Consider the following 12,782-nt stretch of genomic DNA (forward strand, 5'->3'; position numbering starts at 1 on the left):
AAGCAATTTCCAACCATTTTTAAACAAACATGCTACATATAAAAGGGTTCATATTTTGGAATGTCTGTGTGCTTTCTTCCAGGAATGCCCCAGATATCACTTAATAGCACGATTTTTCTGATAAAATTAACAATACGCCTGTTTATGAACAGGGGGGGAAATCCTATTTTACAGGTTTCTTACCAGTTTCTAAACAGGTTTCCGAACGGTATCAGCAAGAGATACAACTTCACTGGCTGAAGTTGAAACAGGTTTTTAATTTTTAGAATTATGTCACTTGTACAATTCCAAGACAACAGAATAATGAACTGATGCCTGTGATTTTTGTCTCTTTGCTGGTATGACATCACAAACTACCACTGCTTATAGTCTCCTGGCATCTCCGAGAAAAAAAAATTAAAATAAATCCTTAACATGGATACCATTCAAAGCAATATGGGTCCCAATGTATTATACTTCAAAGCAATAATTTTGAATCATCTGTAATTGTCATGGAGCCAAGGCTAAAGAAACCTGTCAACACATGCACCGTACATAAGATACGAGGAAAGCCCAAGATACGGACTGATGCATACTGAAGAGAACCTGTATGCTTTACAGACAGAAAACTAGTATTCAAGAAACAGAAAATCGAGAGCAGTGCAGAGCCTCCCCGGCCCCAATAACTAGTTTGGTGGGTATCATCCAGTCTGGAGAATTACGTAGGTTCCTAATGTAAGAGTCAAAAAAGACTGCACACGAACATCGCAAATCTATCAAAACCACATACAATTAGCTACAATTTCCAACTAGTTTGAAGCCTTTAAAAAAAAGGTGGTAAAATTTTAGCAATACTCTTCACAACTGCTACACTAAAGAAACTTTAAATATTTGAAGTAATAATTACAACTTCCATTACGCTACAGCCTAACAACTGTATACGCTATTGTTACTGTGTGCTATGGGTGTAAAATAAGAATAGGTTTTTCTAGTTATTTGTAATTTTTAAACAATGCGTATAGACATACATGCGTATATACCTGTAATTCCTTCTATATTTCAACCAATCCCATAAAAACTAACAAAGTAGTTTCATCACTAGAAGTGAAATGGTAGCAATTAAACTGAAGAAAACACTGGCAAAGGAGTTTATCCAAGTTCGAGTCTTCTTACAGACAAGACGACAATGCGCTAGAAGCTTTGAATCTAATAGGCAATACATCAAGTAAGGGTACTCACCGGCGAACACAAAATTAAGAGAGATTCTTTTCTAGGACACGTGGCCCCTGATGTAAGTAAAATCTAACAGAACACAATGTTTTATTCATCAAGGTCTATAAATTAAGCAGTTCAACGAGCTAATGGTCACAAAGGACATGCTTGAGGGAGAAGCCACCTGAAATTATATCCAACTAGAAGGTAGCATTTTTGCACAACAGTCTTGAAAGAAGCTTACAAGCCTTCATGTAACAGCCATATTTGTACTAAATACATAGTAAGTAAACAAATCTTTAGGCGTTAATATAAACTGCTCTCAGAAAACAGTATCACAATTAAACTTCACCCAAAGCTCAGAGCTGCAAAGCTGGATCTAAAGTTCTTGAAAAGCTGATTTTAAATTCTTGACAGGACTCTTTATGGATTTAATAAAATATTATAGAGCACTTTTTAAAGAGTCCAGTGACACACACTGCATTATAATTAAGGGTGAGGTACCTAGGAACACCTAGAAATACCACGGTTTCACCGCACTTTCTATCCACGGCATAGATGAGCCTACTTTTCCATCATACTTTTCCTGTACAAGCCATTTCATGGTTCTCTTTACCCTTCCTGTCAATGGTTGCTCTCTTCCATCAATTTCATTTAGAATTATACTATAGATCAATGCAGTTCAAGACCAGTGTGGCTCCTCTGAATGGTCGACCGCACATATATTCATTTAATAGAGCTCACACTATGACATGTATTGGCCAGCTGCATTTCCTCTCCACTTCAGCAGTTAATTTCATCAATAACTTATCTCATAGCCTGTTTCTCTTTTATCCAGAAAAAGGGACTGCTTTCTGCCAAGTCAGCTTACAATAGTGATCACAACAGCAAAACTGAAAGAATACAATCCTCTTCTCTACCTCAAATACTACGGCAGATTTGACTAATGTTAATTACACCATGAGATGCTGATTTTAAACCTGGCTTAACTAAGCTATAAACATGGGAGATTAAACATGCAATTCGAAATAATGTACAAAAACAAGTCTTCACCCCTATCAAGCCCTTAGACCTGTAAAAAACCTAAATATTCCCCATTGTGTATTGCGTGGAAGTCACACGTACTTTACCTTTGGAAGGTATTTGAGTCAGCAGTACATCAAATTTCTAAAAATCAAGGTCTTCTGAAAAAACAGCTATTGTAACTGCTCTGCTCTATTTTGTAATGCTTGGAGGCATTGCCTCCTGCCCCCCCAATCACAAAATTTATGAAAAAAAACACACAAATGTAGTAAAGAATTGTGTTATATACTTTAACAGAATGCTTTAGGTCAGTGTTAAAAATCTCTTACATTTCTAACCTCAATATGACTTGCCAGGAAAAAAAACCATAAATCTATACAAACGTCAGGAATTGCCATTCCCTCTGAATTCAGTCATAACTCTTGAACCTGACAATTATTTTACAGCACGCAAAGAATCAAATTTTTTTTTTTTTTTTTAAGTTCTGTGCTGCTTAAAGGAAAAAGTCATGAAGTATTTAAAATATTTACCAATCAAAGCACAGCTTTCTACAAAAGAAAAAAGAAATTCCACACTGACCGTAAGAAATTTTTATAAGGCTACATATAAAAGGAGAATGATTAAAATAAAACTTTTTACTTTATACAGTGAGGGCATTCAGACGCTCGTTTCCCATAACAATACACAGCCATTCAAGATTAGTGGACAAAGTTGAACATTATGAACATGTCTGACTTATTTCTGTCCTTATAGTGAAAATTTTGGAATGATCTGAATTAGAATTTAAGGGTTGATTTTGACTGGGTTTAAAGAGTTTAATCGTTTATCAAAAGTGGTGCAAACTGCACGTGAGCACATTTAAACTAATTTACAAGAATGTAATATTCATTTAGCCTAATCAGTTGATGGCAGGCATACATCAATTTGAAGCATCTCCATGCAAGGTGCTGCCCAAGTGCAACTAAACTGATTTTTAAAACCAATCCAGTTGAAATCTGTGAAACTTGTATGCTTAGGGAAGTCCTAGGACTACAGTTCCATCTTGTGTGTTTTAGCAAAAGCTCAACTATTTGAGGCCTGTCCAGAATTTACCCTAAGATTGCTTTTCTATGGGGAAGCAGCACCTGCAATACAAAGGATGAATATCATTTTAAGAACCTGAAGCACGTAACTTTGAAATATAAAGATACATTGCAAATTATTAACAGACTTGTTGTTAATGGTTATTTCAGACACTACAGATAAAAAACCCCATCTTTTTTTAAAAGCTATTTTCTCTGTTAACAGAATATTGAACAAAAATAATGTTTATTTCAGTAGCTTTTACAGTGCTTTGAAGTAGAGATACAAAAGCTCATCTACGAAGGCACTAATTTCCTGCACTTTGGTCACAACAACCCCGTGCAACGTTCCAGGCTTGGGGACGAGTGGCTGGAAAGCTGCCCGGCGGAAAAGGACCTGGGGGTGCTGGTTGAAAGCCGGCTGAAGATGAGCCATCAGTGTGCCCAGGTGGCCAAGAAGGCCAACGGCATCCTGGCCTGTATCAGAAATGGTGTGGGCAGCAGGAGCAGGGAGGGGATCGTGCCCCTGTACTCGGCGCTGGTGAGGCCGCACCTCGAATACTGTGTTCAGTTTTGGGCCCCTCGCTCCAAGAAGGACATTGAGGTGCTGGAGCGTGTCCAGAGAAGGGCGACGAAGCTGGTGAGGGGTCTGGAGCACAAGTCTTGTGAGGAGCGGCTGAGGGAGCTGGGGTTGTTCAGTCTGGAGAAGAGGAGGCTGAGGGGAGACCTCATCGCTCTCTCCAACTACCTGAAAGGGGGTTGTGGTGAGGTGGGTGTTGGTCTCTTCTCCCAAGTGACAGGACAAGAGGAAATGGCCTCAAGTTGCACCAGGGGAGGTTCAGGCTGGATATTAGGAAAAATGTCTTTCCTGAGAGAGAGTGGTGAAGCACTGGAAGGGGCTGCCCAGGGAGGTGGTGGAGTCACCATCCCTGGAGGTGTTCAAGGAATGTGTGGACGTGGCACTGCGGGACATGGTTTAGTGGGCATGGTGGGGTTGGGTTGGTGGTTGGACTTGATGCCCTTACAGGTCTTTTCCACCCTTAGTGATTCTGTAATTTAGGGCCATGATACGCCCAGCCTAGATATGTCAAACAAAGGTGCTGTGCTCAATGCAAAGCAGGAAGAATCCTACTTACTCAGCTGGACTTCAGGCTTTATTCAGAACATACATGCAGGACACGCAGATGTCAAACGCTTCTGGGAATGGTTTACACTTACATGGGCATCAGCAACGTCATTTGTGGGCCTGCCTGTCTCTAGAAATCCTGAAGAGAAACACCCTGGACAAATATTTTCCAACTAAATACAGGTTGTGCTTGGAAAATGCTGGTCGTATTTTAGCCTTAAACTTAAGAAAAAAGTGAGAGAGAAAAGAAAGAAAAAATCCTCACCTGCAAATCAGAAAGGGAAGCTTCTTAATGAAGTAAAAAACAATTATATCATAAGCTTTCTCTTAATTAATACTATGCATCATCGTCAGATAGCCAAAATTTGTGGTTTTTTATACTACCAAACTTACTATTAATATTTTATGCATTATTTTCTTTACATGTAGATATCTTTGATTTCCTAACATTATAGTAATGTACGTAAATTTGTGCTACCAAGAAGCACTTAAATTTCATTTTTATAGAAACACTTCTGAGTATTAATTACAGTTTTTAATACAGGCTTCTGAAAATAAGCTATTACCTGGGATGTTACATATTTTCTTAAAAGTATTCTAGCTTACAGGGTTTTTAAAAGAAGTCTCTTGGAAGCGAAAAATTGTTGTGTATTAATTATTTATTCCTATTTTATTTCATTTGGAAACGTTCTTGTTTCTGATAAGCAGAAAGATGGATAGCTTCTCCTTAAAACAATTAGCTTACTATTCCGCCTGTTTACCAAGCAGTTTCTAAAGAAAGTGTAGTTGACAAGAAATCCAAAATAGCAGTACTGACAGACTAAGAACAATCTACTTCGCAAAAGGGAAATAATTTAAATTACTCTAAATAAAATTGCATCACCTGATTTTCATGGAAGGCTATAACAAAGAAACAAACAAAAGAATCATTCAAATGATCTGAATTACATCGAGATTTAATATTTGCAATAACTGTGGAAAGAAAATCTCAGCTACCCTAGAGAAGTTGGTTTAGTTTGCTGCAGAAACAAAACTGTGTGTCATTTTTAGCATCTCCCGGTTTTAGGCGAAGGTTCTTCAGTAGGAGACTGCAACAGAGCTAAATAAAATAATCAGACAGAAGCAGAACATCCTACCAGTTACACAAGTATGGCCTCATGTTCTTTGTTAGGCAATAATACTCTTGAATGATCCAAGACTGGCTAATTGAATCCAAATACCTCAAAATACATGCACCAACTCACGGAAATTCCCTGCAAATCAGATTCTGAAAATGGCCAGGAAAAATCTAGGTAGAGTGGCATCATGAAAAGCGAGGTCTTCCTCCCTGCTTCCTTCTTGACCATGAAGTCTACTGGCTTTGTTTTTACAAAGAGAAGGTGGGAAAGTATGCTGATACTTCAAGCACTTGCTTTCCAGGGCTGGCCGGGTTTCTTGACTAATAGCAACATAAGAAATTAAGGTGGTTTTCTTGCCGTAAGAAACGAAACTATCCCACTTGTCCTATATCCAGAACTCAATTTTCACTTCCCCACTCCCAGTTTCCAGCCTGGAGGAAGGATCTGAGAAGCTCTAAGCCATGAGATGAGACACAAGAGAGAGGAGTCTGAATTCAGGGGGAAAAAAACCTAAAGAATAACTTATTCTGACTAGCATTAAAAAATGATAAAGTGAATGCACATCATTATAAAAATACTTCTGCACTTCTGTCCTTCACTTTTTCTGCTCTTGCTTTGAGCAATCACTTATTGCAGATCTTGTCTTCAACTACATCTATTTAATCAGCATTTTACAAGTGAAATTATTTTTAAAAAGATTTCCATTTTTAGATTTCACAAGTACATTCAAATCCCTTCCACAGATCCTTAACAGTCAACCCACACACGGTATTCGTAACAAACGTCAGTATACACAGTAAAGAATAGTATATAAGCCGCCAATCAACAATACTGAAGTTCTGAAAACCATATTTAACATCCTCTTGGAGCACATTAAAGTTAACAGATTTCTGCTTGCAAATTTTTTGCCAAGTATGAGCAAGCTTAAAAAAACCAGACCTGCCAGCAAGCACTAAAGAGAACTTATAGGTATAATTCATATATGCCATAGCACACATTTTAATGTTCTACTGTGCTGAAGATGCATCAGAGGGAAGCAACCATAATTTAGTTGTATATAGCAGATATTCAGCAATATGCATATTTTATAAGCATATTAAAGACCAAGCACCCCAGTCTTGAAAAGGTTCTGTCTGCATAAATGCAGGGTTGAATTCCACACTCTATTACAGATATATCATCGAAAACCAACCGTAGAGTGTGTGCACCTAAATTAGTAAAAAAAAAAATAATTGTAAAATTAAATTACATTTACTTTCTATAATATGTAACTGGTAAGAATTCATGTCAGTTGATCTTAAAGAGAGATAATGCTAAACCACCGCTAAACGTCTGGGTTCTTCTCAGTCAAATCTAAATAAATAAAATTATGTCTGCCTTCTCTCTCTCAAGAGCTGTATCCAATGAATTTTTTACAAATGAGAACAAAAGCTACAACTAATGCCTTTCAAGCCTCAGCAAAACTGAATTATTAAATCTGTCTGCCTATATCCTATTACAGCCTACTTATGAATACTTGATTTTATTTTGTATAATTGACAACAGTTGTCAGGAAAGGAAGGTTTTAACGGCAATCAAATTAAGATCAACTGGTATAAGTGTCACAGTGAAGAGCCTGCATCAAGTGTTGATGAATTAATTGACAGGTCACTGGGAAACAGGGCATGTGGAACTGTGGTGTCATAAACAGCCATATATTGTCGATAATATTACCAGCCTTCCTGCTTTAAGTCAAAAGCATTGAAAGAGATGGGTTACTAGAATATGCCCAACAAAAGAAAAATGGACTTTGACTTCGCACACCTAACACCAGATCATTTACGAACAACTTCATTTTTAAATCATTTATATTACTTAAGTGACTATGTGCATGAAAATTTTAAACTGATGACAAGATGAATAGCAGCACTGAGATGACATGTTGGAGTACAGTTGCATTTACCGCTGTAACAAGAAGCTTTCAATTATGATAGCTTCTAAGGAGGGAAAAAACCCCAAGACACCTGAAACATCCCAAACATTTAAGCTACAATGCCATCACATAGGATGCAATCGAAAAAATGTAGTGGCTTTTATACAAGACTCATTAAATTAGTTTTAAAGCCTTAATTTCTCTTAAGACCATGAAAGAACTGTGTGTACTTGAGATATTTGATCTGAATTAAGAAACCGATGAAGCAATTGATTAATTGGAATTTAAGCCATCAGTCACTGGATCCATCAACAGATTCATTTACATTCTAAACAATCAGCTGATGGTCTTATAGGATACCATGTATTAATACACAGTCAATATGATACCCCCAAACTCATCACAGTTCCTTATTGACAAGCACACAGATGCCTTTAATCCAAGCTTGATCACACTGCATCTTTTTTGAATTGCTATATTGATTCAGTACGCTTTAGGAATTTTTACCTCTATTTTTATTAAAAACATTATGGAATTCTCTTTTATATAGCAAACAATGTTTCAAGAAAAAAAGTGTCTACATTCATATTCATATTCTCAAATTTTGACTTACTGATTTATATTATTTTCAGATATACAGAAGGATACTCAAAAGTATTAATTTATCTTTTTCATTTAATAGGATTTGATGCACCACTTTGCCCCATTATTACTCTGATGTATACTAGTAATCTCTTTTGGAGAAACACAGTGATACAGAAAAAAAGATAATGTGAATTATTTAAGTCTTCAGTTTAATGACTAAATCAAAAACTCTGCCACACAGAATGCTTAGAACACTGAAAAAGTTCTTGCTTTTCAGATCAAGGTGGAGGAGGCTAGAATACCACTTTGTAACGGTACGGAAATCAGTACTGTACTTAGCAGATGTCAGCTTTACCACCACATTTTATACAATCACCAGAGTATTTTTCACTGACACTGCTGCCTGTCGTGCATTTGCTTAGTCTGCTATTCCAGTTTTTAACATTTAGAACTGCAATAACCTATGGTGATCTGTCCCATGAACAATCCAAACACATCGCCTGATTAAAATCCAAGAATCTTCAGAATATTTTCAGCCTTGCTCGTTCACTTGTAAACCAATTTTGCTCACATCTTCAACATATTAGTCGTATTTACTATATATGTTAGTATGAGAAGCATGTTTCTCAACAAGCAGTAGATGGTACATCTTCCTCCAAATGAATCAAGGATGAAAACATCTTCCAGAAGAAGTAACACAGTAGGAGGAAAAGCCTACCTACTGTAACCTACTACAGCTAGGTTATCACTAGGTAATCACCGAGATTACAGACGACGGATACAAAATATACTGCGCATCTGGATAGGTAAAAAGGATGAAACGGAACCTTTTGCAGCCGGCAAACTGTGTGGCTCCACCGCAAACCATTTTAAGGCCCCACTAAAACGGGAAAATTGTCTAACACAGATACTATTCCGTAAGTGCTATTCCATAAACACCATCCATTTTGATCTCCTATTGTTATTCGAAGCATTATTCTCATCTAAATACTGAGGTCGGCTGGCATTTTCCATTTATCTGTCCTTAACACGCAGCGCTCGTTTGGCCCTCACAGCAAAACATTCTGGTTTACAACTGGAAAGTTGGTTCTCATTTGAAATGTACTATGAGAATTATTCTATGAGCAAGTACTGCATGTTTGCTTAAAGATTCAATAGGATCCTTCTTCCAACGTACAGTCAGATACGCAGTAGTGCTATCATACAGGACAATCATTAAATTGCTGCCTATCATAACAGAAATGCAATCAGGAATGAGGACTTTTTAACTACCTGTCCTTCTTTTTTGGCTTACATTTCAGTAGAAAAACCAAAATCAAGTCAATCAATTTTCTGACCCTAACGTAAAGGACGCATCAACATCGATGCCACAAGTAAAGGTTCAAAACATTCAAAATATTTGAAGAATATTGACCGAACAGGCTCCCTGATTTGAGAGCTCTGACAGCACAGCAGAACTCGCTCTCCCCACCAGCCTCCCTAATGCACTTATGTATTTCTAAAGACCAATAATAAAAAAATACATATGCATGTACACCTCAAAGAAGAGTGCTTGTAGCTGACTTCAGGAGCATCTTCTGTCTTGATGAAAGCAGAGTTTACAAGCAAACAGAGGAGGTTGAGAAAAGCATATGGCCAAATATGCCAGAATCCACTGAAAGCACGTTTAGCCTCGACGATTTTAGCAGCAGCAATAGTAATCAACCTGAAGGACATACCATTAACTGAATTAGGAGGTGCAGGAATCAGCCTTGGCATCTCATAAAGCTTAAACACAGAAAAGTACAAGTCAAAGGAGTTGACAAAGCCATCAGATTAGAATAGGCATGTGAAAAACATGAGGATAAATCTTTGGCCAAAAATTTAGCAGGGAAAAAGCACATTCTCTTTTACCAAACAGGAGCCTGGGAAGAAGCAACAGACCCAGCTGCAAAGATTTATCACTGGACTTTATTACAGCAAAAAGCAGAGGATTTCTATTTTTTCCAATTTCTTTTTACTTGACAGACAGAGGAAGGCTGTGTAAAGCTACATGGACACCCGCAGTCAGAGCCGTAACTGAAGAAGTTAAATATTTGAGGTAAATTCCATTTATCCTTCATATGTATCAAGAGCAATGACAGCGTGGCAACGCGGGCCATAGCACTCGTATGGAGAACCCAGTGCCCTCCTCAGCTGCGTACTCCTGACGAGGCAGGTTGCTCCACGTTAGGTTTTCTAGCACTGGAACGAGAGCTGCTAGACTAAGGTAGTTCAAGTCCACGCAAGCTTCCGCTCCAACTCCAGCCAGCCACACACCTCAAGCCCCATATGAAAGTCAGAATCGGATTAACATGTCCAAGCCATCCTTTCCTTATCAATATATTAAGACTGATTTAAGGATCACTTCTGAATTTTTAGTGAGACAACTTTGAAACTACTGCGAGATCACCCCTCATTAGACCTAATAATCAGAACTTCATAGGCTATGCAGAAATTCCTTTTTCATAATAAAGATGAGGACCGCCAAGAGACGTTTTCACAGAATCACTAAGGTTGGAAAAGACCTGTAAGACCATCAAGTCCAACCATCAACCCAACCCCACCATACCCACTAAACCATGTCCCACAGTGCCACGTCCACACGTTCCCTGAACACCTCCAGGGATGGTGACTCCACCACCTCCCTGGGCAGTTTATTCCAGTGTCTCACCACCCTCTCAGTGAAGATATTTTACCTAATATCCAGTCTAAACCTCCCCTGGCGCAACTTGAGGCCATTTCCTCTTGTCCTGTCACTCCAATAATTTCAACGTTATATATTATATAACGTTAACAGCTTGCCTAGTAAAGCCTTCAGGTAAGAAACAAAAAAAGCCCCAAATTAAACAATCTAACAGAAGAAAAAGGTCACAGTATCTTTAACAAACCATAATGCATGGCATCAATCTTATGAACAGATACTTTACAGGAAACATATTCTAAACTGCTTCTACGCGAGGAATTCTTGAACCTAACTTCTGCAAGTTTTTATTCTCAAAGCCTTCGACAACATATCCACAGTCTCTCAGCTATAAATATAGATATAGTTTGTTTGCCTGACTTGCCCTGCCTCTGAGATCTGCTTTGATGATTCTCACACCTTCAGCTTTCCTAAGCTGTTTCCCAAAATCGGGGGAATTGTTTGGGATTTCAAGATATTCAGAGATATTTCAAGATATTCAGACTGCTACTCCAGCCAAGCCACCAAATGCCCTGAAATTCTGGGGAAATGCGTTGTCACTGGAGAGCGGGAACAGGCAAATTTATGCCTAACACAATACATAGCCTCCTTATAGATCTACTTTTTCAACTCTTACTAATCTTTTTTTTTAAAATACAAAAAATAAATAGTATTTTTTGAAGTATTTCTTTGTTACTGCTTATTTTGCTGCAAATCTAATGAAACACATGCATTGTGCTAGTCACCCAAGGATGCATAGAAAATAAACATAATAATTAGGGAATGAAATATGTGATCATGTCTTCTAACAACATTTTACTGTGTAATTTTACATCAATAATATAGAGAAAGTAATACTATTAGGAGCCTAATGCCTGCCGAGACCTCCTCCTTCTGCCACATAAGACTCATGCTATCTGACTATGTCTTAAACAAGTAGCTGATCACATAGAATCAGTATTAGTCAGTGGCTTAAAGTAGATACCAAAACATTTCAAGGCCGAGTTAAATCAAATGTTAAAAACGGAATAGGAACTGAAGTATAGAAGCAGATTAAAGTAGTTTGGACAGATTGTTGGCAGCTACTCATGCCCTGAAGATAAACTTTTATCTGGCCGTACGTGCCAAACTTAACTCTAGTCATTTATCATTCTCTATAGCAATAGATTTTCAAAGCATTTTCGTTTCCAGACAGGTAGGTTTTATAACACTTGTTTTCTAAACATAATAGAAAATTCCAGAATGCGTGACAAATGCAACTCCTTCAGCCTTATTATTCTGAAGTACTTGGTTTTATAAAGAGATAAAAAGTGACATCAGTTGCACAACTGAATTCCAAACTGACATTTTTTCCTCTGATTTGATTTTCAAGCATCTGAAGTTCCAGAACAGGCTGGGGCCCAGACAATTAAGTTGTTTGGAGAACACTTACTCACAGAATCACTAAGGCTGGAAAAGACCTCTAAGATCATCAAGTCCAACCACCAACCCAATCCCACCATGCCCACTAAACCATGTCCTGCAGTGCCACGTCCACATGTTCCTTGAACACCTCCAGGGATGGTGACTCCACCACCTCCCTGGGCAGCTTGTTCCAGTGTGTCACTGCTCTCTCAGGAAAGACGTTTTTCCTAATATCCAGCCTAAACCTATTCCTAACTGTCCAGAATTCAACCGAGTACAGCAGACCAAATACCTCAAAGATACGAAGTTCCTTGAACTTCTGTGAAAAATGAGAGGATGAAAGAGCCACAGGAACAAGTGAAAAGCCAAGCTGTTAGCTCCAGCAGTCATCTGTTCTAGGACTTGATAGCAAAAATCAACATGTGCTTAGCTCAGAACCAGCCACTGCATATGCCAGCTTTTGCCCCATGAATAGTAAGAATCTGAGGTTACTGGAGGTGGGTAAATGAAAAGTTTGAAGGGGAAAAAAAAAGTTAAGCTTATTCATTCTTTTTTGATGCTGTAGCCACTCTATCAAATTTGTGTTCCTCTCAGAATTTCACATTTGAAAGTGAACAGAGCACAAATATTCCAGAGATACCAAGTCTTATAAAGACACGCA

The 12,782-nt window shown here is 38.0% G+C and overlaps 1 protein-coding gene across 1 annotated transcript in view; it reads right to left on the reverse strand.

Annotated features, from left to right (window-relative positions):
- The window catches only part of ATP9B (ATPase phospholipid transporting 9B (putative)), a 174,262-nt gene that overhangs the window by 103,425 nt on the left and 58,055 nt on the right, over nucleotides 1–12,782 (reverse strand). The window lies entirely within an intron of this gene.

The sequence above is a fragment of the Gavia stellata genome, chromosome 3, assembly GCF_030936135.1.
Source record: "Gavia stellata isolate bGavSte3 chromosome 3, bGavSte3.hap2, whole genome shotgun sequence".
Lineage (NCBI taxonomy): Eukaryota > Metazoa > Chordata > Aves > Gaviiformes > Gaviidae > Gavia > Gavia stellata.